This window comes from Triticum dicoccoides, chromosome 5B (genome assembly GCF_002162155.2).
Source record: "Triticum dicoccoides isolate Atlit2015 ecotype Zavitan chromosome 5B, WEW_v2.0, whole genome shotgun sequence".
In the NCBI taxonomy this organism is placed as follows: Eukaryota; Viridiplantae; Streptophyta; class Magnoliopsida; order Poales; family Poaceae; genus Triticum; species Triticum dicoccoides.
The window spans coordinates 690,641,342-690,663,307 of NC_041389.1; positions in this window are offsets into that span (position 1 = coordinate 690,641,342).

Below are 21,966 nucleotides of genomic sequence, written 5' to 3' on the forward strand. Positions count from 1 at the left end.
AAACACAATACCCCATACGAAAACGTCCTTCAAAAAGGATGTCCGAAATCCCGTTCGTAAAGGAGGTGAACTCGGGTTGGATTCGTTCTCGCGGAGAAAATGGATCCAAAAAGTGATACACTAATCGGAAGGTTCCCGGAGTTTGGATGGTCGGATCGAGCTGAATGTTTGGCAGGTGGTAGATATGGGAATTCAGCAGCCGATCTACGGTTGGATCTTCCAAAGGACATCCGAGCTAGATGCTGGACACCCCTCTCGAAACTCGTCCGGATTCTCATCCAGATTCAACAGGGCTCCGGCATATTGGAGATTGCCGGAGATTCCTCCATCGGAACTGGACGAAATTTTTGCAGGGTTGTTGTAGACTTAATTCAGCATAATTCCACCGAAGCAGTCGTTTAGGCGAAACTCTAGGAGGCGGTGGCGGCGGATACGAGTTTGTTGTCCAGAAAAACAGCACGGTCGCCCGAGGGCAATGTTGACGCTGAGCCCCCGAGCTCCATGGATGACTTCTCCATGATCTTGATACAGATCGGAGTTGATGTTGATGAAGGACCTCATCCGAATATGACGATCGGAGGTAGGGCGCAGCCCTCGGTCAAGCCAAGGTGACCAGTCGAGCTGGTGACGAAGAAACCAACATCGGAGTTGACCTGCAGTTGAGCCATTAATCCTTTCGCCGATCACACAGCGGAACTCTCAATGAAAGCACCAATGTCGGTGTCAAAACCGGCGGATCTCGGGTAGGGTTCCCGAACTGTGCATCTAAGGCTAATGGTAATAGGAGACTGGGGACACGATGTTTTACCCAGGTTCAGGCCCTCTCGATGGAGGTAATACCCTACTTCCTGCTTGATTGATCTTGATGATATGAGTATTACAAGAGTTGATCTACCACGAGATCGTAGAGGCTAAACCCTAGAAGCTAGCCTATGGTATGATGAGTAATGTCATAATCTATCGACTAGCCTGGCCTTAGTTTATATAATGTACCAGAGGCCTAGGATAACAAGAGTCCTAGCCGAATACGCCGGTGGGGAGGAGTCCTTGTCTTGATCACCAAGTCTTGTGGAATCTTCCTTGTATGCGGCAACTGTCCGAACTTGCCCATGAGTATACGGCCATGGGGGTCCTCGGCCCAATCTAACTGATCGGGAGACGACGTGGTGAGTACCCCCTAGTCCAGGACACCGTCAGTCATGCCTAACCAAATATACACAACAAAGTTTGAAGGCTTGAGAAGGAAAAACTTACATTACTGGTGAAGACAGGCTCTATAAAGCACTTGTCCATGCTGATGGGGGGGGGGGCAATTCAAGAAGCTTACCATAGAATCTTCTTCATAAGCATTGCCTTTATTCTACATTTTGTTAAGAGTAAATATAGATGTGATAATATACGAAAAAATGGATAATATTTAAGATAAGATGAAGAGTGATGCTACATAACCAAGTAGCTATAAATGTATGTGCAGCGATACAGGCAAAAGGCAGAGCCAAGAGCAATGCACAGCTAAACTTCTTCAGTACCAACCTTATGGTAAGAGTAAATATAGATCTGATGTGTAGAAAATGGAGGGCAAAGGAAAATAAGCTGCAGAGTGATGGTACATGAAAAACTACATGTCAATATAAGTACATTGATAAAGGACATCATGTACTTACAAGAACAATGCAGAGCTAAAAAAATTAATTGGCATTGGATATATTCTACACTAATGTAACCATTCATATAGATCAGATAATTTGGAGCGAACAATTGATAAGCGAGCTATCATGCATACTGCTGTCGCATAATGAACTAGGTAGGTATGCAAGTACAGTGATACAGGACAACAGGTACTAATAAGAGCAAAGCAGCGGGCAACATATTTGTGATATCTCGTCGTTCTTTTCAAACCGAAATTCTTCTTCGAGCAGACTTCCTGCAAAAAAGATCCGTAAGGCACATGCGGAAAAGTAGAAGTTCAAATTTTCATGTGATTTCGTAGACAGTACCTCATCCTGGGAAGGAGACCAGTGCATAACAAGGTTTTTCCATTCAATGTCTTCTAAATTTAGCATAGGGGACTTCACCGAAAATTCGTTTATAGACTTGCCATCAAAGTGTGATTTCCTCAGGTAACACCGATACTGCTGCAATGCTTCCTTGAAAAGCAGAAGCAAGCTTTGTTCATCATGACTATCCAGATTGACCCTCGCCTAGTTACAACAATGTAATGTAAATCATTGATGTGTTCAATTAGCAGAAAACAGGAAAATAATAACCATGAATAATAGCACTTACACGTAAGTTGGACTGGAAGATGTGAAAATGGTGTTTGTCTTCACTATAATCTTCCCATGATGGGACTATATGCACGTAGTCCCTAACAACATTGAAAGCATTGTCTTTTAAACTGGGAATAAATGGAATGGGGTTACAATCTGCAAGAATTGGCCGTCTCTGCAGTTGGGATAGGTCTTCAGCTGGTGGACTGGTTGTACTTTTTGCTGGAGTGGGATTTTTCTGTGGTACGGCTGGTGCTATGGCAAATGAAATATGTATACCTTTTGTTGGAGTGCATGTTCTGTGTGGTGGGGCTAGTGGTGTGGCCAATGAAGTATGGGTACAGTCTGCTGGAGTCGGTCCTACGTTTTGTGTCACTGGTTGTACAACCAATATAAGTGGGGTGCTGTCTGATTTCTCCGGCACCACCACATTTTCAAGGACTTTGTTGGTGCTCCTTCAGGTTCGGAAATCACCCTCTTCCTTTTTGATGTCTGATGCAGAAGAACAACATTTGAGTGAAAAAACATGGTATGATAACAGATGGAATATGTATTGATAATGGATGGGCATGGCTTCTCGAGTTATATGATGAGTAAACTAAGTAGATGGTGGTGCAACAAAGTAGAAGAAATGCAAGACAACATATGCAAGATACGCGCAATCAATAAAACCTTGCCAAATTAGAACATGCACCTTGATGGGTGAACAGGACAGGTAATCTGCCTTTGACTCCTTGAGGTTAGAATAGTAATTAGGATGATATTCTGAACAAGAATCAACAGGTCGGGAGCGTATGAGTTTCATTGCATCCAGAATGGCACTCAATGCCTTGGTGCCAATTTTGTAAGTCATTGCAGTGTACCACAATATTCTTCTGATGCGCGGATTCTGATATTCACTGTAATTGCGTATAATATCTGAGAACCATGAAAACATAAATAGTTGTGATATTATCTTTGTAATGCAGATGATATTCTAATATAGGGGCGCCCCTGTAAACACTTGTGTGCTATCACTGGATTCTGATGAGAGAGCTCATGTGTGTTGTAATATGGTGCGTGCATTTATATAATCTGGCACAAGTACACACAAAAATAGGCTCCATAAGTAAGGATAGTTGGTAGATGATAGGTTCATAATATACTGTATAGAGAGTTTATTGCCAAATCATGATAATAAGAGCACACAGCAACTAGGCAGATCATAGTGTACATAACAGGGGTACACCATAACCACGATATATAAATCGGGAAAGTGGAACTGGCTTGAAAATATGGTGTTGTATTGCCACTAGTAATTGAAAGCCTATCGATCACGTACAGGCTAGCTCTATTAGCTGTTGACTGCAGATGTCCCTGCGCCCCTTCCTGACAAGGAACATACTGTACGTACTAAATACAGAATAAACAAAGAGGAACATGTTAAAGAACAAAATAGGAAGCATATTATTGAGGTTCCGCTTCATTGCATACAATGTTGGTTGCCCACTCATGATGAATCACAACGCCCAAAGAAATGCAATTCCATGTTATCTCTCTATATGTGGCAATTTTGAACAAGAGTCATTAGGATCATATTCTGAACAAGAGTCAACAGGTGGGGAGCGTATGAGTTTCATTGCATCCAGAATGGCACTCAATGCCTTGGTGCCAATTTTGTATAAGTCATCGCAGTGTTTAGCTTCAAGAGTGGACTGCTGCTAGTGCGACACAAAGCAGCTACACAGATCATAGTGTAGATATAACGGGAAAAATCGTAAGCATCAGAGTAAAATCAGCAAAGTGGAACTTGCTGGAATATATGTGCTAGTACTGAAGGTGCGGTACTGTTAATATCAGTGTAACTCTCAAAGGCGACACAGCTCCCCGCATTTCCTTGTTATTCTTATAGGATTCAAGTGGGCAGGTCACTACAAATCCTATTCCTATGTTTACAAAATCCTACGAATCAAAGAGGCTCAAAGTGTCCATCACAACCGACCCTATATACCTCTACACTGCAAATGTCCCTGCTCATCTTCAGTACAAGGAACATATTGTACTACTATCATACTCCCTTCGTTCCAAAATATAGGTATTGGTAGAGATTTCCGCTATGGATCACATACAGATGTATCTAGATACATTTTAGAGTGTAGATTCACTCATTTTTCTCCATATGTAGTCCATGGTGGAATATATACAAAGACTTTTATTTAGGAACGGAGAGAGTACATATTAAAGAAGATCGAAAGAGGAACATGGTAAAGAAGAGGAAGCAGATTTTGGATAATAAAAATGTTGGTTGCACAGTGCCCACACATGATGAACCAGAGCGCATTAAGAACGCAACTCCCAGCTGTCTCTCGACCATTTCAGGCGGTTGGATGAAGATCCTACATCTCCTAACCCTTCTTCTCCTCGTCTCTGATTCTTCCCACACAAAACACCGCATGGGCGGCCGGCCGGACCACCGGCCCCCACCGCCTGTGTTCCTCCGCCACCCCCACCCCCGTCCCAACCCCCACCCGCGTTGAGTTTTCTTCGTTCGGCGAGGCCCCACAACCACCCGAGCCCCTTTGTTCGCATCGGTGAACTCCGGCGACCTCTGAAAAATCGACATACCCAATTTTGAAATTTAGTCTACTGTGATTTAACTAGTGTGGAATATAAAAGGGGAAAACCATAAGCATTGGGAGTATAGTGTTAAGCGTGACATGGCGGATCTGAAGGTGCAAACCGGACAAAGGCAACTTCGCAACCAAGACAAGAAATCAGAGTAAAGCAGTGGCGATATATTTTCTTGCTGCGATAAATAAGTTGAGCAGATACGAAAGAGTACCACCTCTGGTGCAGTGTTGTGTACGCATCTGCTGAGAATTTGACGGTGCTGCGGTAGCGATGGCTGTCAGCAGCGTGGAACCATATCTAGGAGGGTAGACGGTGGCGGAGGGGCGCGATGGACGAGACAGTCGTAGGAGCGGCACCAGCAAGGTGGACGGCGACGGGGATGAAGCGAGAGGACGGGATGCAAGGATCTCGGTCCGAAGCCGTGGATGAGAGAGGTCGATCTCTTGTAATGGACGGCGGCGTCGGGGTATCAACTCCGGCATGGTGGAGGAGGACGGCGGTGGATGGGGTGGCGGACAGCGGCGGACGGAGGAGGGTGGGGTGGAGAGGGTGTTTTGGCGCCCACAGAGTATGAATGGGGAAAAGAAAGGTAGAGAGGAAGGGGGGAACCATGTATTCAGGGCGCGCTTGTCTCAAATGCGATGAAATTTACAAACTTAGCCCCGGTTCCAAATTTCTACTACATCATAGCAATATTAGTCGGTTGGGGATAGGACAGTAATCTCGCATACACCGAATATTTGCCGACGAGAGTTTGTTTTTGGCGCCCATCGTGTATGAATACGAATCGGGGAGGGAGTCTATTTCGGCCGAGGACACACTGTGTTTTGGCGCCCACCGTGTATGAATCCAGGTGAGAGGCGGTTACGTCACGTTTGGGTGAAATTACAAACCTACCCCTATCGAAACCTATAGAAATCTAGCAGATAGGCTTTGCGTGGCAAGGATAGGCAGTAGTAATTTCCATCTCGCAGATTTTGGTTTCGTGCAGTTACTGCGACTTTCCCCGCTTCGTTAAAATTTTGTAGAGTGCACGTTTACCGTGCCAACTCAATTCGAATCCCGTTTGTATTCTATTTTTTCGGGCGGGATCCATTTTAAATTGGAATTACATTCTATATACATCATTTTTTATATATACTTTCAAAAGCACAACAAAGAATTCTGCTTCTTTATATGTATAATATGATTTACAAATACAATGATCTCAAAATATTAAGGTTGAATTCAAAAAAAATTAACCAAATTATGTTCTACTAAAATGTATGGATCAGTAATATCTACATATTAAATAACATAGATGTGCTTGAATTCATATGAGTATGCATGTTTGATAGATCAATTTTGGTTCGAGTATGGATTACATGTATCATACTCGAATTCAAATATTTGAATCCCTTTTATGTTCACTCCTTTCACGCTCATCTCTCTCGCATGCATGCTCCTTCATGTAGCTATCACTCTCTTTTCTCCAGCTCACCCGCATGCTCACTTCATGTTTCTCCTATCCTCGCAAACATGGTCTCTCGACGTCTCCCTTGAGAAGTGTCACACTCTCCCTATCATTATACATTACACAGTTTTCATTATCTCTCACGTCTCTATTGTTCTTTGGTATCACTCGGTACCTAAGCTTTGTTTTTGACCGACACACACACAGTCTCCACTCGTCTTTCACTTTGTGTTTCTCTCTATGGGATTCTCTCGCACACCCTATATGTCTCTAGATATGACTCATATCACTAAAATTACTCTCTCTATCTATCTCTCTCTCATGTAGACACAACATTTGTTGCGGTCTCCTTTTAGTCTCCATCCCAGACTGACATTATTCATTTGTTTACCGACCAGACAACCGCCCCCTCATCTCTCTCTCTCTCACAGACACACACATGCAACTCCTGCTTCCACTCCCCTTCCCGACTACCTTCTCTCTCTCACACACACAACACTCTCGCTTTCGCACCCCGACTCGTATTTATCTCACAAACATTTATCGACTAGCCTCTAGAGAGGTTTATACACACGCACACTCGTGCTTCCACTCCCCTTCCCGACTACCGTCTCTCTCTCACACACACAAAACTCTTGCTTTCGCACCCCGACTCGTATTGCTCTCACAAACATTTATCGACTAGCCTCTAGACAGGTTTATACACCCGCACACTCGTGCTTCCACTATCGCATACATGTCTCTCTCCTGCTCCTTGTATCTATGTAGATTTTTCTTCCCTTCTTGAGACACACCCTCTCGATCGTGCACACACACACTATCGCCTCATTTTAAGCTGATACCTATCGCACACACACTCCTTGTGTCTTTGTCACACATGCACTCCGTCCTCCTCCACTCTCCCTCTCTCTCACACACACATGGGCTTTTTGCAACAACTAGCAAGATGCCCGTGCGTTGCACGGAACATCAAGATGCATTTGTATGAGTAGTTTATCCTGTGGGGGGAAGGATGAACGAGGGAAGGCCTTATTTGCAAATGTGGAGAGGGGTGTGGGTATCTTTTTGCAAAATTGCCATAGTTTCCTTCCTAATCGTCAGATATAGATCGGACGGGCTATATTGCAGGATGACAGGCACACCATCATCACCGACAATTCTTTTTATAAGAGTAGGGATAACAACAGAGTTGGTATGATGGTGGGCCTGCCATCCTGCAATGTAGGTCATCCGATTTATATCTGACGGATAGGAAGGAAAATATGGAAATTTACCCGCACTCATCACCACATTTGCAGATAAGGCCTTCCCTCGTTCATCCTTTTCTCCCACAAGATCTTGTTCCATGCAACGCACGGGCATCTTGCTAGTAAGAGTAGAAATTAGACATATACCACTTCTCAAATCTTGAAACCAACAACATTTTCCCCTTATCTCATCAAAAAGCCAAAGGAATATATTTTGAGTGAAACATAACATATTTTTAGTGATATACATATTTCAAAACTAGACTTTTTTCTATCAAATCAGTGAATATGTATTATTCTACTTTGATCGTGTGGCAACGCATTGGCACATTGCTAGTAGTTATTATAATTTTTTGGACACCAGACAAACGGTGGAGTACATATATGAAGAGAAGAGGCCCACGCACGCAGTCGGCCTCTTGTTGTCTCACACACATAGTGTTACGTAAAGGTGACGTTAACAAATAAACATTAAAACCCTAGGTGCACGATTGCTGCATTCGCGGGTACCGGGTACGTGGTGGAGCACCTTTGTAGGAATAGTCACCTTGCGTGATAATTTGATCCGTAGGAGTTGATGGTCGGGACCACAGGTGAACGACTTGGAGGCGGTGGCTCGCAAGTTGCCACAGATCGAGTAGCCACGTTTAAAATATCATTTTTTAGCGGGGTTAAGGGTTCCAATTTTCAATGGCGCGTTATAAGTACTAAGTAGTTTTTAGAACGATTGGTATGGAGCAAAAATGGAATTCATAGTACTGCGTACCTCCTTGGCGTATGGTTGTATGGGTTTATGTTGCGAGATGTTGAACCTGGTAGTTCTAGAGCAAATATTATGTTTTAGATTCAGATGCTGGTTTTCAGTAATGAAAATTGGAAGGGGAAACCCTTCTCTGATTTAAAAAAACTACTACCTCCATTCTGGTTTACTAGTCCCCATCGTATTTTGGGTCAAAGTTTGTCCACGAATCCTACTTGTAAAATGTGAATGGAAAACGAGATTTTGTTATACCCAAACAAAAAAAGGACTGGAGGGGGTGATTGCTCTGACACTGACGCGACTTCTCATAGCGCAGTCAATGAACCGGCGCGCCGGCCAAGAGGGCCCCACTCGCTGCAGCCCCGGCTGAGCATGCCTCCTCGCCGCGTGCAACCAGCTTAAGACTGCTTCGTCTGTTATTGTTTGGAAAGTAATTGTTGTTATTACATGACCCGAAAAATATATTTTGTGCCACATCAATAGATGCACGGACATCACAACAGGCATGCTGACTGGATAAACATTTGAACCTAGCTATTATGAAGGAAATTTTGTATTGACAATAGTTTTAGATAGCAGGAGACGCCTAGCCTGCTCTGCCTCTGCTAGCTTATTACTGGCTTCTTCCATCTCTTCTTTGGCTTGGGTGAAGAGAGCATCTGATTGCTCTTTTTTGCTTCTTTAGGAACTCAACTACATTCTCAAGGGCTGATGCACACTTTCTTTTAGCCTTTACTAGAGCCACGAGGACACGAACAGCTGACGACTCCACCTGGGTTGTGTGTAATCTAGCATCATCTGGGAATTTGCACCTTATGTCTAATCCAGCATCATTAGGGAACTGGCACCTTGTGTGTAATCCAGCCTCATTTTGGAAGCATGATCTCGAGGTTGACCATTCTTCCCTCCTCGCAGGAACTGCATCCTGACATGAAGTTACTTCTTTTTTAGATCAATACTCAGAGCAACCAAGATCCATTTAGTAGAAGCCAGATAAACAGAACTCAGAGAAGTGAATTCAAAAGGAAAAAAATATTAAAACAGACTACAAGGTGAGAACACCGACTTCCTACATCAAGCTAAAAACGAAAGCATTAGGACGATTAAGACTCTTCTTATTACACATCGAAGAGCACCAGGCTTAAGAGAAACAGAAACTATAACATACACAGATCGAAGAACACGAGGCTAAACAAAAGTAATTGAAAGGGTGTTACTTACCAAAGCTCGTTTTACAAGTTTGGTGTAGCTCCTCTTTAACTTGCCATGCTCCTTGAAGATGTCCCCAATATCCCGTGTTTGGTCTTCATTGCTACTCTCCATGTTCGCACTCGTGGTTTTAAAATCTCAACATGACAAGAAAAATATACTAGTAGTAATACTCGCGCATCTTGTAGGCAACATTAAAGCACTCGTCTGCCATCTTAGAGCATCTCCAACAGAATCGCAACGCACGGTGCTTTAAAAAAGCATTTACAGTGCTGAGATCGAGAAGTAGAGAGACTAGAGAGTAGAGGATAGTTCTCAGCATTGATAGATAAAAAACAGATAATTCAACTACTCCTCGTCGTTCGACTCCTCCTCGGTGATATCCTCCTTCGACGTCTGACTGTAAGCGTGAAGTACCAATCATCGTCGGATTCCCAGGGCGACGCTGCTCCTAGCCTCATGTTGAATTGAGCGTCCACTTTTCGCCTACGCTTGTCCTCGCGATAGGCGGCTCGCTCCGCCCTCCTCTTATCCCTCTCCACCCTCCTTTGCGCGTAGAACTCGCGCTCGTTGATGATGTCCTGCGGGAAGTGTTGGCGCCACAGCGCCATGGCTTCCTCGTCCATCTCGTCGGTGCTGAGACGGTGCTCCTGCCTCCGGTTGTCGCGACGATCCTCGTCGGTGCTAAGCCGCGACAGAGGCGCGAGCTCCTGCGCCCGCTCCCGCGTCGGCACATTGGGGAAGTTCAATATTCTATGAGGACACCGGAGGCGCCACTCTACCGCGTCGTACGTGCGGACGGCCTCGTTGGCGGTGTCAAAATTACTGAGGCCGAGGCGCATCCCGTGGAATCGGATCTCGGCGGAGAAGCCGCCGGAGGGGCGCACGCAGACGCCGCGGTATCCCCAAGTTTCCCGGCGACGTGGTGGCATGGTGGCGCGGCGGCAGCGAGGCGAGAAAGAGCAGGGAGAGAGCAATGGCGAGGCACAGAGTGGGGAGAGAGTGGTGGCAAGGCACAGAGCGGTGGGAGGGCACGCCAGACGCCACGCGCCAAAACTAGCGCACGCCCGGCCGCTTTTTCCCGCGCGCGCGATCCTTTCCCGATGTCTCTGCTATCTCTACTCTCTTCTCTACTGTTATATTTATTTTATATTTTATATTTATCTCTACTTCTCTATTGTCTACTTTTTTTCTCTATACTTTTTTTGTCTACTCTTATAAAAAATAGAGTTGGTGATGATGGTGTGCCTGCCATTCTGAAATATAAGTCGTCCGATTTATATCTGACGGATAGGAAGGAAAGAATGGCAATTTCACAAAAATATACCCACACCCCTCTCCACATTTGCAAATAAGGCCTTCCCTCGTTCATCCTTTTATCCCACAAGATAAACTACTCATACAAATGCATCTTGATGTTCTGTGCAACGCATGGGCATCTTGCTAGTCTTATCTTATAAAAACAGAGTTGGTGATGATGGTGTGCCTGCCATCCTGCAATATAGGTTGTCCGATTTATATCTGACGGATAGGAAGGAAACAATGGGAATTTTGCAAAAAGATACCCATACCCCTCTCCAGATTTGCAAATATGGCCTTCCCTCGTTCATTCTTTTCTCACACAAGATAAACTACTCATACAAATCCATCTTGATGCATGCAACGCATGGGCATCTTGCTAGTTCTAAAAAAACTTTCCATCATTTGCCACACTACTGGTTGCAGATGAAAAACTTGCCCAAGCACAGCGTGATACAGGAGCAATGCAAAATTACAAGCTGATATTCTATTGGACAATGGAGGCTATAACCAATTACTTTTACGGGAACAATAGCACCCAGGAAATTTGAAGGGTAGGTATGAACAAAATTGGAATTGCACACGTACTGCTAAGTGATTCAATACACACATTACCAATCGAGAAGGAGAACGATGGTCGCGGCGGCCTTTGTGAGTCATGGTCGGCAACGGGAGTCAGTTCATTGTCCACGACGGTGGTGCTTCTGTGCTTGGCGTCGACTTCCGGGAAGCAGATCCGAGACCGTGGAAGACGATGCCGGGGAAGAGGCTCCGTGTACGATGAAGACGGTGGACCGGCTCCAGTGCAGCATACGAGGTCGTCAATGAGGCAAATGCGCTGCGGTGGACGAGTGCGCCGATGTAAAGGGGATGAGCACGAAGGCTGCGGTGCCATGGAGAAGTCTATTTTGCGGTGGGGATAGAAAATGGGGAGTATTCAGGTGTACTACTCTGGGTGCCGGGGTGGGGTTGGCTGGGTAGGGTGAACCTGAATTTACGAAAACAGCCCCCTACCAAGCGTCATCCGTAGGTCTGTTCTGAAGGCTATGATGGTAACTTCCCACTACTCGAATCAGGGTCGCGGGAGATTTTCCCGCCGACCTCAAAATTTTGTGACACTGAACTCCCTGTGTGGCGTGTTGAGTGATTCGGTTAAGCAACTAGCGAGTAGTACTAGTAAAATCTGCATATTAGGTTTGACTGAAGTCAAACTTCCTAAAGTTTGACCAAGTTTCTAGAAAAATATAAACATTTACCATAACAAATATGTATGATGTGAAAGTACATTCAATAATGAATCTAATGGTATTTATTTGTTATTGTATATGTTAATATTTTTTGTTATAAGCTTTCTGAGAGTTTACAAAACTTGACTTTGACCAATGCTAATACGCGGACTTAAATAAAAACGGAGGGAGTACACATTTGTTTTCTTAGTTTGTAGTGAACTAATCATTTGTTGAAATTGTGAAATAAATATATTAGGCTATACAATTCAATAGGTACAATCATTGTCGAATCCCAAGATGTATACAAGGTCTATAGTACTTCACAACATGCTCAAACTCACATAATCCCAGTCAAATGAGAATCTAAATGCATTTCATAGTTATTACTTTGTAGGATGCAACAAAACCAACCATAACTCTACATCAACCATTATAGAAGCAAAAGTTTGAACATATCCCAATGTGTGAATGAAACGTGCAGAGAGAGCTTGCGAAGATGGAGCAGATAGGGCGGGAAAGATTGTAGGTATGTGGACGAGAGAGTAGGAGACAAACCTAACGAGACAGGGGGAGAGATAGAGAGAGAAAGAGAGAGGAAGAAGTTAGGTCTGTGAGAAAGATGGAGACATGTAATATATATACGTGAGATGCGTGTGCATCCGGATTCTGTATACGTGGAAGGAGAAGAGACACCATGTTTGATGAGAGAGCTGGAAAAACATGGACGACAGGGGAAGGATCTCGCGGGTTGAGGGATTGATAATTTTGTGCGGGGGAGAGAGGGATTGGTAATTTTGTGCGAGAGAGAGAGAGAGGGTGGGGGGAGGAGTCAGTCAGCCGTCGTAACATCATCCTGCTTCCAAATGGCCCCGCATTCTCTAGCGCGGTCTGGTCGCCGTCTTCGATCTCCTCGATGCCCTCTTTGAAGATTGAGGTGTTGTGCATGTTGGGGTGCAAAGAAGCACAAGCGAGAGTGGTCGTCGTATAACCTTGGATGGGGATGAATTGTGTGCTCGAGGGAGGGTGTGTGTGTGTCAGATATTGAGAGAAAACAAACCTAAGGGGAGAAATGGGAATTCACGAAGAGATTGTGCAGGCCTTGAGGTGGGTAGGGGCCGGGTGAGGGTGTCAAAATGTGCGCGTTGATGCATGTGTTACATGTGATCGTGTGAGGGACGGACGAATCGAGAGAGATGGTTGTTGTGTTACGGATGCTCCTCTCTCCTCTCTCTCTCTCTCTCTCGCTCTCTCTCTCTCTCACACACACAAGTAAACCAGAAGACCGTTCTCTCATGTATACACAACGTATCAGCATCTGTCTATGTCTCACTCATGCATGATCATTTGCACATTCACACCTCTCTATGTCTGTATCACACGCACACCGTCTCCACATTGCCCTTCCGCCACAACACACATATGGACACATACACACGTTCTCTCTCAGTCAGACACACAAAATCAGTATTAAAAAAACTAGGGCGCACCTAAAATGTCCAAATCCAAATAAACACAAACTGGAGCTAAATTCAAATATATGGAAATATTGCAGCATCAAGAACTTTTCTAGGAAAAAAAGTTGAGTAATATTCGGGGATTCTTTTCACACACACAAAAAGGTTCGGTGGATGTCCTTCAAGCGCGACACGGTGACGCACCGTTCGATCGACCACGCGGCCGCGGTTCACACGCTTGCACAGGATTCCGTATCGTGGTTGTGGTACTAACTAATAAAAGCGCTACCTAAGTCTAATGTTTACGTGTACTAGTACGGTTTTCTTTTAAGTCTGACCAACCTTATATAAAAATAAAGTAAGCTCCCATACGTGCACTCATCAATATGCCGCCGTCGTCGTTGCGCATGCCGGCACCCGCCTACTCCAGCCAACAATTTCTCGCCCATCAGCATCGTGTCGCTGCCATCCCTGTGCCATGAAGCTGAAGGCTCGCCCGCTCACGTCGTCTTCAATCCCTCCTCACGATGCCGCCGTGCTGCCAAGCACGCGAGCAGCTGGTGGAGCCGTGTCTATGCACACAGCGTGCGAAGAGGAGGACGAGCGTGTGCTCCAGCACGCTGGCGAGGAGGAACTAGCGTGTCACTGTCGTCTCCGCCCGTGCGGAGGAGGCGCGCACGGTGGCTGTCACGGCAGAAGCCGGTCGCGCACGTGTCGAGCCCGCAAACCGGGCGCGGACGTGAAACCTACCTTCGAGACCTTGAATGCCACGTGGATCCTGCAATCTGAAGGAGCAATTTGGGTCAGTCGACTCTTGTGAGCCGTTTGATGCAACATAGATGTCTAGAAGGGCTTCTTCCACCTCTTCTGTCGTCTTCTTCCTTCGCTCCGTCAAACTTCTTTCACAAATCGACTAGCCCAAATTATACTACTAGTACGAATGTATTAAGTACAGTAGGAACACGAAGATATGAGCAGTAGTACCAACTGCAAGAAGAACAGTAGTAAGACATAGTACTAGTACTACTGTACGTACTAAAGAGTTCAAATAACGAGAAAGAACATAAACATAGTTATGCTGGGGCCTCGGCACAACACACCCTTGAAAATAAACTAAGCAATTAGTCCGCTTGACACTGTAGTAGAACCAGCATGAGCGACGGCACTGCCACCTACTCGGAGTCTGAGTCCACGTCCTCGACTTCATCCTCGTCCCTCTTCCTCTTCCTCTTCGCCGACACTTCTTTGCTTGAACCGGACACTCGGCTCTGCTTCTTCATCCAACCCTTGTAGATATTTAAACAAAGGTAGGCATCCATTGCTGTGTACATGATGTGACCTTCATCTAATGTCTTCGACTCCCATGCATGATGAAACTCGTGATGAGGTTTCTTTAGTTTAGCGTACGAAGGATCAATGATGGCTGCTGCCAGGGTCAGAATTGAAGGTTGAGAGGAGGACAACAGGCTTGCCTTCTGGAGATCAAAGGGCTAGCCTACAACGACACAGGACATCCCTGTCATTCTTAAAGTCTACAGTAACGAATTTCACTCTTTTGTCCTTGAGGAAGTTTTTAAAATCCTGGCACTCAACACCGGCATGGCATATGTGGTAGACCAAGCAAACGTTATGTACGCAAACTTGGATCACGGCGGGCTTCTTCCTCTCTTCATGCTTTAGATCCTTCTCTCGTCCCAGGACTGTGGTGTACTCAACATCTAGCCCAGCGACCCACTCATCCGTTGAACTGTTGAACATGCGTAGGAAGCGAGCAAGCCATTCTTTCACTGTAGCGGATCCACGTGTGTAGATGACGATGAAATGATCGCTGGTGATGGCTCTAACCTGGTACTCAGCGGAGACCATGGAGATTTGGGAGGCCATGGATTTTGGAGGAGGGTTAGGAGAAGTTGAACTGTTGTACCCCGCAAAAAAACTGGGAGTGAACTAATGTGAAAGGACGGGACGACTGGGAGCGAACGGTTGTAAGGTAGAAGACCGGGATGAGTAGGGCGTGTGAATGGCGTGGGGTTGCTGGCTTGCCCGGTGGATAAACGGCTGCAAGCCGGAAGCCCCCAAAAAGTTCTCGAGAACTATGCGGGACCCACTAGATGTCATGTCTACTAGACCCATATCATAGGCCTAACGATATACCTTATGCCTGTTTGCACGCCATGCCTGGGACGAGAGGTAGTAGTACTCCAGTCAACCATTTGCAACATGTTTGACCAACTTTATACTAAACATATCAATATCTACAATACTGATTATAATGAGTATAAGAACTACTCCCCCCGTTCGGAATTACTTGTCGCAGAAATGGATGTATCTAGACGTATTTTATTTCTAGATACATCCATTTTCGAGACAAGTAATTCCAAACAGAGGGAGTACGTTTTATAATGAGTGTAAAAATATTGATTTGACATTGTGAATGTTGATACATTTTTCTATAAGTTTGGTCAAAGTAGAGGTACATTGACTTCAGACAAAACTTAAATGCACAATGCAGACTAGTTCCTCCGTCCAGGTGCGTGCCATGTCCTATCTTGTCATCACAACAAGGTTAGCTATTGGAGTACTACTACCTCCCTTCTAGTTTAAAGGGCTCGATTCAAAATTTCACCTACTCTTAGCAAGATAGTAGAGGCGGTGAAATAGTTTTTGAAGTCTGCAAAAGTACTCAACTAATGTTGTCATTCTTCACAAAAAATGTGTTTACCAATGCATGCATGAACACTACTTACTCTAACCCCCCCTCTCTTCTTTAATTCTTTGCCACATCAGCATGTTTGATATTCCCGTGTGCATGAGGCTAGTTGTAATGGTAGTATCATAGCTAGTTCATGCATGTCAACTAGGCAATTTTGATGAGGTGTCATAAAATTAAATGAAGAAAAAGAGGGTTGAGTATCATATCATGATACTGTATCATAATAAATGCTATACTACTATGTGTCATGCATGATAATAAATAAAGTACTACATGATACTACTATATGATACTATGCATTAGGGAGGTAGTATCATACACTAGTATCATATGCATGATGTTAGTATACGATACTTCCCATTACAACCAGCCTGATACTACCAGCTAAGATACCACCATTATGGCTAGCCTTAATCATCGCATGCAATAATTTAGTGCACCTTGAAATATGAACATGTGTGGGGCGTGTATGTTTTTAATGACTTGAGGAGGACGGGGCGTTGACCCGTTGGCCGGGAAGCTGAGGTTGCTGCCAGCCCACCTGTGTTCAAGTCCCGGCTTGGACGCGTGGTGGTCGCGGAGTTTCTCCTATAAATAAATGCCACCGAGGGTTAGCCCTTGGGTTGGTCTCATTTTTTTAATGACTTGAGATTATACCTAGCCCGGCATGCAAGATGACTTATTATGCACCATTCCCCATACATGTAGGAAGCCCGTTTGTCTCCAAATCTTTTCCTCTCCATGTGTGGAAACAATATGCCTGCCAGACTCTCCTTCTCCCTCCGACGGTCCCACCACTCCACCCCGTGTGGAAAAAATCTGCATGCATGACTCTCCTCCCCCCACGCTCGTCCAATCCGTTGTGACCAGCAATATTTCCACCCCTTCCCTCCCCCCGTAATTTACTCCAACAAATATGCCCACGTAGCTGTTACGTTAATCACGCAACGTATCTTTCGGGACGCTGCTTCAGTTACTTAACTGCAGGTGCATTGGGTCTAGCCCACATGTCATTGACGCAACTGGACCTACAGTTAAGTCAGTGCAGCTCAGTCCATATCTTATGTAGGTGTGCCATTGCTCGCTATAAATACTGCGCATCCCACGACACTCGGAAGAATGCTCACGTTCATCGCTATCTCCTTCCCCTCCCTCTCACGTCGACCACCATGGCATCGACCCTCCCAAGCCCTAAGCGCCCCTCGCTGCACTGCCCGGACGGTCACGCGTCATCGTTCCGTTCCTCGCCGCCACTAGTTGAGTTGGACGCGTCGGCGTTCCACTCCTCGCCGCGACGCGTCGAGGTGGACGCGTCGGCGTTCCCAATCTCGCCAGCACGCGCGTCGGAGGACGCGTTGGCTCCCCGCTACGAGGAGAACGCTGTGCCACCCGCCGAGCCCCCCAGCCTTGAGGAGCTTTGGAAAGAAATGGATGTCGCCATGTGGGAGGCTTTGTCGCCGGCAGAGCACGCCAAAATAGAGGCGGAGAAGAAGGCCGAGGAAGAGAAACGTGCCACGGGGCAAGCTACCTGGCAGGTCTATGTCGTGTCCGAGGGAGTCAGGCAATTGGCTCTTTGGCAGAACACTCGTGCAAGGGCCGTGAGGGTGGCGGAGGATGCTCGTGCCAAAGCCCTGAGTGCAGTAGGGCCCAAGTGCCTCACTTACGCTTGGCGGTACGTGGACCGGGTGCACGCTTCCAGCAAGGACGAGTACCTGCTGGCACCGGGTCACCACACCGGTGAGATCGCGCTCTCCCGCCGGCAAGCCGCCAATCAGCACCTCGCGAGTTGCGAGGCTGAGGAAGAGGCGTTGTGTCGGCGCGCTGGGAAACAGCCGCGCACCAGGGCACTCGTGGCGTGCCGCAAGCGCTCCTGCGAGCAACGCGGCTTTTAGTAGGGAGTATAATTTAGTTTTGTAAGGTGATCTCATTAGTTTTGGGACCCAAATGATAAATTCGAACATTCAGGAATTATTAGCGTCCTTAATTAAGTATGTAAGAGGGAAAGTTTGGAAACCTTGTGTATCTGTACGCATTTTGTAAGTAGGTGCATACATCACAGACTTTAGTACTATATACTATCGCACTACACGTCTCTCTATATATACTACTAAATGGATATATATGCTTGCAGACTGTGCTACTCCCTCCGTCAAGGTGAATAAGTCATCTTTGGTTGTGCACCGTGACCAAGTAGGAGGGAAGACTTTATACACCTAGACGGCGGGAGTACTACTATTACTTATGTACAGGCAAATGCACGTTTTAACATTATGATGCGGTTTTTGTAAAAGTAGAAAAACAGCACTAGTCAAGCTTGTCAAACGATTCAATGCAAAACAAATGCAAAAATGCTCATTTGATTGTTTACTTTTAGCTTCCTTCTCTGTGGTTATTTCTCTGTCGTACTTTGTACGGACTATCTCACTGGTCAGAAAGGCATGCAAATTCCCAAACCGCTTCCTACACCCTGTATCGAATTTTTTGCCTAACAAGTTGTGTCGTCTAATTGGAATTCCAACTTGAGTACTAGTACTACTAGTAGGAGTACCATGGGCCAGTTCGTTTAGGCTTCTAGATTAGTAGTAATCCCTTTACTACTAGCTCTGTCCTGGTTTATTGGTCCCCTTTGTAGTATGTGTCAAATTTTGATCATAAATTTAACTAATGAAATGTTTGTGATGTCACATGCACTAACATTTTATCAGTTAAATCTTTGGTCAAAATTTACCACAAATTACAATGGTGACGAATAAACCAGGACGGAGGTACTCCCTCCATATTTGTATACAAGGCCACTATAAAAAATACATTTTGCATCTATACAAGACCACCAACAGTAATCGAGACAAATATTAATGATGTTTCCTCGTACTAGTAACCCATGGCTTAATTACTAGCATGCATGTAGTGGATGATAATGACAAACTCATCTACTTCCTCTCTCATGGCCACTCAATTTCTTCTAATGTGCATGCACCCTATTAATTAACCCGGTAAACAAGAAAATAAATTGACTTGTAAAGCACATATTGATTTTTATCTTGGTACTACCTCCGTCTAGGTGAATAAGTCATTCACGTAGTTCTAGGTCATTGATTTGAGGAATTAAATATGTGTTATATGTCATGAAAAGTATATCACTAGATTTCTACAAGGATATAGTTTCTAAATATATTTTTTTTTATCAAATACAATACATATTTAGATAGTTAAATCGTCAACCTAGAATGACGTGAATGACTTATTCACCGAGACGGAGGTAGTACCTGTAATTTGAGTTTGTGGCCTTGTATATAAAAATGAAGGGAGTACTAGTAGTAGTAGTTTAGAAGCCCGAATAAGTGAGTGAGGCGCCTTAATGTTACTCTCCACTGTGACTAGTCTTATGGGAAAAGCTGGGGAAGACACGGCTTATTTTTTAAGCCGCCAAAAGAACTGGCCCTAGGAGTAGTAGCTAGGGATACTAGGAGTAGTAGCCAGGGATCGAATGTGCGAGATGAACCGGAGAAAGTAAATGCAGAGAGAGGAAATGCAAAAAAGACGGAGGGATGTGATGGTTGCTTGTCCGTTTATTTTACCAGGCCACTTATTACTGGCAATGGTTGGGTTTTGTGATATGACGGCTTTACTAGCGCGCCACAAGATGAGTGAGACTCCCGTGCAGTGCCGCCCTCTACACTTGTACTACATCGGTCGTGGTTTATTAGTCCCCCATTGAAATTGACTGAAGATTTAACTGACAAAATGTTAGTCCATGTCAACAAAAACTATATCGTTGGATTCGTATTTGAACATAGTTTTCAATGATATAATTTTGTTTGACATGCATCAGCACTTATAGTACTATATATAATGTTAGTTCAATTTTTGGTTGTACTAATCTATAGTAAGGTCCCCGTGCGTTGCACGGAAGAATGAAATGCATTGATCGGGGAGTTGTTTATTTTGACAAAGGATGTGGGGGTCATCTCATGTGTAACGGGTATCGATAGGTTTCTTCGGATATTATTTCATCTCTATAGCTCATAAACATCTGGGTGAAATAGATAAAAAAGGTATCTTTTACAAACAAAAGCGTTCAACTGTTCAACCTCCATCCAAAACTTGTGAAGAAATAACACTTATTGTGCTTTGCAAGAAATGATCTTTAAGAATTAGTTTTTGAGTATCAATTGTTATACATGTTGGCTACAGATGACATGGCACTTTCTTATAGTCAACAGTTGGCTATACTATTAAGTATTAACCATGCACTTATACACCTAGACGGAGGGATTAAATCAGGATGACTTGGAAGAGGGGCAGAGGAGATGTAAGAAATGGTTCATCGTAAGTCGTTCACCAGTACTGTAGTAGAAGTTCATACATGGAAGATTCTAGGCTAAACCATAAACGGATACACTTTTATTCATGCGTGATACTCCAATAGAGCAAGATCATGCATGAAAGTCTCCATATGCTTAAATAGCGGATTACATTGAGCGAAGACTAATGATCAACATTTAACTTGATAATGCGTATGTCCAGGTGAACCTCCTTGGAGACCCGTGCACCGCGTTGGTGGGTAAAGGATACCATGGGTTTTCCATGTCCACATCGGCGGGAAAGTCCCAGCTCCGCAGAGTCCAAGTCCGTTCGATGAGGCCGGTGTTGCCGCCCATGTGACCCGTAGGTCTAGTAACACTGACCACGCACCCGTACATCCTCCTCGTGTCAGTGTCAGCGTCAGTGGCGTTGCCCCTGACGCACACTACAGAAACGGGGTGGCGGCCTGCGCGGGCCTCGCCGGTGCCCACGATCAAGAGAAAGACGCTGCTGTCCTCCTGCGAGACTAGCAGGCGGCGGTGATCCTCCAGCGACTCCGGCATGGTGAACGGGTAGCACGTGTCATACTTGATGTTCTCCGCCAAGGGCCAGTAGTGACCGCTGCACGCATCCGTGAGGTGATGCACCATGTCCGCCGGCGATCCCCAAAACAGCATCGGGCACTCATAGCAGTAGACGAAGGGCTCCTTGGAGGCATTGACCAGGCCGTCCATGAAATGGTAGTGGCTGTAGGGGACGTTGCACCAGTTGAATATATGAGAAAGTTACTATGAGATTTAATCCGAATAAGCGCAAAATAAATCATGACGGCTATAACAGAGATGAAACTAATCATGTGGACTAGCATAGTAGTAGGATATAGAGTAGAAACATGTATTCTACCACGATTTCAAACAGGAAGGACAGAAACACATACGGTGCAATGGGAGCAGCACCGTTGGCGTTGAGGTTGTCGCCCATGTCGTTGAGGAAGAGGTTGCCGAGGTCGGGGAAGAAGTCGTCGTCGGTGAAGTCATGGCTGCCAACAGTCGCGAGAGTGCGCTCCCCAAATTTCAACAGCGCCCGCCGAATGGAGCGCGGGAGGGAATGGTTGTAGGGGACGGTGCGGCCGCCGAATGGAGCACAGGAGTAGCACACGAAGTAGTAGATGGTGTCCTTACTAGTACTCCCTAGTCTCTATCTATCTATATCTCTACTACTCTTATAAAAAACAGAGTTGGTGATGATGGTGTGCCTGTCGTCCTGCAATATAGTCCATTCGATTTATATCTGACGGATAGGAAGGAAACTATGGCAATTTTGCAAAAAGATACCCACACCCCTCTCCATATTTGCAAATAAGGCCTTGCCTCGTTCATCCTTATCTCTCACAACCTCGTGATCCTCCCTAAGTCTC